Here is a 3,144-nt window from a genome sequence, read left to right on the forward strand (position 1 = left end):
TGACCTCAACTCGGGACGTTGTGGGTCGGTGGGCAGAATACTTCAAAGACCTCCTCAATCCCAACAACATTGAAGAAGTGGAGACTGGGGACTCTTTGTCAGGCTCTCCAATTTCTGGAGAGGAGGTTGCCAAGGTGGTTAAAGAGCTCCTCGGTGGCAAGGCCCCAGGGGTGGACAAGATCCACCCAGAGTTCTTTAAGGCTCTGGATATTGTAGGGTTGTGTTGATTGATCCGACTCTACAATATTACATGGTCATTGGGAGAAGTTCCCCTGGATTGGCTGACATTTAATAATACAGGGGTGCTGTGGTGGTGCAGGAGTTAAGCACATCCTACATATGGAGGCCTTAGTCCTCGATGCGGCTGTCACCTCAACAGGCCAGGAATCGAACCTGCGACGGCCGTCTTCCCACTGACGGCCATGTCAGTGGGAAGACCTGGGACCACCATCACCAGGGGGGACCAGAGGATGTGCTTCAATTACAGAGGGGTAACACTCTTAAGCCTCTCTGACCAGGTCTATGCAGGGGTCCTGGAGAGGAGGGTCCATCGGATAGTCGAACTGCGGATTCAGGAAGAGCGGTGTGGTTTTTGTCCTGGTCATGAAACGCTGGACCAGCTCTGCACCCTCAGCAGCACGGGAGTGCTGTACCAGTCTATATGTGTTTTGCGGACTTGGAGAAGGCGTTCAACCGTGTCCCCTGGGGAACCCTGTGGGGGGTTCTCTGGGCCCTCTGATATGGGCTGTTAGGTTCCTGTATGGTCCACATTTCACCGTGAACTCGTTCCGGTGAAAGTTGGACTCTGCTAAGGCTGCACTTTGTCACCGGTTCTGTTCATTACTTTCATGGACAGAATTTCTAGGTGCAGCCAAGGTGTTAAGGGGATCTGTTTTGGTGGCCTTAGGATTGCCTCTGGTTTTTGTTGGTGATATGGCCCAATTGGGTTCATCAAGTCGAGATGTACAGCTTTAATGTAGCAATTCGCAGCTGAGTGTGAAGCGGCCGAAAGGGGGATCAGTACCTCCAAATCATAGGCCATGATCTTTATCCAGAAAAGGTTGCCTTCTCCAGGTCAGGGGGGATGTCCTGCCCCAAGTGGAGGAGTTTAGGTCTGGGGATCTTGTTCACGAATGAGAGAAAAATGGAGTTGCTGAGGTGTTCCGGGCTCATCCCACTGGAGGGAGGCCCCGGGGAAGACCCAGGACACGCTGGAGGGACTATGTTTCTCGGCTGGCCTGGGGACGCCTTAGGATCCCCCCGGATCTCATTATTTGAGTCTGAACAGAATGTCCTGTCTAGTGTGAAACGGACACATTACACTCTAAGAAATAATCCTGTAAATTTACAGTAACATACTGGCAGCTATAGACGCCAGAAGTTTACTGTAAATACATAGTAGCTGTACCATAATTAATCCCGACAGTAGGTTACCCGTCAATGCAAGTACGGTATAGATACTGTGAAATAACGATAAACTTCTGGCGTCTGTAGCTGCCAGTAGTTTACCGTTCTTTCAAAAGAACGGTAATCTACCGTTTTTCTGAAAGAACGATATAAAAAAAATACTGGTAGCTACAGACGCCAGTATTTTTTTTTTTACCGTTCTTTCCAAAAAAAACGGTGAAAAAAAAAAAAAAAAAGCTGGCGTCTGTAGATACATTTACCTTTTCAACCCTGTACCTTTTAAGGTGTTGTACAACTGTAAGTAAATACTGTAATGCCGCCAACACACCGCAGACGTAGTACCGTCAACAGGGTTTATAAGAAATAAGAGCGAGCTGCTATTCCTTAGGCTGCAGCTCGCCCCTCTAACAAACCGTTACACTCATAGACATAATATAAGGATAGACGCCTCATGGACCGCTCTCGCCTATTGTCGCTGACGAGATTTAGGGCGGCCATCTTGGAGCGGTACACCACTCCACTCAGCATTATGTGTTTAGCAGGCACAATGACGTATCAGCGCATTTAATCAATCATAACACACTTTTTTGTTACTGGAAACCATATTCAAACATCTATCAAAGCAACATTTATAAACAATTGTATTTTTTAAGTATGTTTTTAATACATAGTTCATCATATTTAAATATGCTTAGTGGCTATAACAATAGAATAAAGAAAAAATATATGTAGATTCCTTATGTATTTAGATATACAAACCTGATGAGCTTATGATTTGTATCAATGTGGACAAGAGATAATGGAGCCGGAACACAGTATTGTCGTCTGGAATTGCAAGACAGCTGGACCATTCTGGAAATAATTCCTGCTCCGTCCACACGCTGCAAAGACATTTGCACTCTCTTCCAGGGAATCCGGACACCCATTGCTTGAAGAGACCCTTTCACCAATCTGTAGCCAGCATTTGGCATATTGACTTTGAAATGTCAGTAAGCCTACACAAGGAAGTCAATGGCAAACCACTACTAAGTAGATGAGTGAGAGTTTCAGTTTCTATATTAACTTTGGGTTTCCCTGCATTCCCATTGTATTCAACCTGTGTTACATTCAATAGTCTTGGGGATGAAGCATTAGCTGAGGCATAAGAACTTACAACTGCACTCAGATTCTGAAAATTCTCTAACACTGTCTCCTCCAGATCAATATAAGCCGCTCCGGCTATAAGAAACTGCAACTCCTGGGAACAAACTAAGTCCAAGTACTCAAAGTCAATGGGCTGCCTGCTGAGAATAGAAACGACCCTATTCCTAACGCTTTGTAAAAGCTGATAACGCCTGGATTCCTAAAAAAAAAAAAAAAAAAAAAAAGAGAATACAACATTGTCATAACCATTGGACATCCAACAGTGTTACTGTTGTACATGCAAGTAATAAAGCATTAATACAGTAGGTATTAACCACAGTAAATACGTACAAATTCAATTAGGCAGCAGCAAAAAAAAAGTGTTGGAAATGACAACTTTGTTTTCCATTATGTGTAAAATAGAAGGTAAAGTCATTCAGTAGCATTTAGTTTGGTGTCACTTCTGAATAACAAACCATTCAACAGAATTACTATAAAACAAGGGAGAATGACAAAGCGTCCTTCTGTCCCAACCCGAAAATGAATCCAGCAACACTTTAACTAAAATTTAACTACGGTCGTTATAAGAGAAACAGGGGTTACTTTAAACATTAT

The 3,144-nt window shown here is 44.0% G+C and overlaps 1 long non-coding RNA gene across 1 annotated transcript in view; it reads right to left on the reverse strand.

Moving 5' to 3' along the window:
- The window catches only part of LOC107834843 (uncharacterized), a 3,178-nt gene extending 2,941 nt beyond the window's left edge, over positions 1–237 (reverse strand). The window contains exon 1 of the long non-coding RNA XR_001660666.1: positions 5–237. This is a non-coding gene — a long non-coding RNA (uncharacterized LOC107834843). The remainder of the gene's footprint in view (positions 1–4) is intronic.
- Between the last annotated feature and the right edge of the window lie 2,907 nt (positions 238–3,144).

Source organism: Poecilia formosa, unplaced genomic scaffold (genome assembly GCF_000485575.1).
Source record: "Poecilia formosa unplaced genomic scaffold, Poecilia_formosa-5.1.2 Scaffold794, whole genome shotgun sequence".
NCBI classification, from domain to species: domain Eukaryota; kingdom Metazoa; phylum Chordata; class Actinopteri; order Cyprinodontiformes; family Poeciliidae; genus Poecilia; species Poecilia formosa.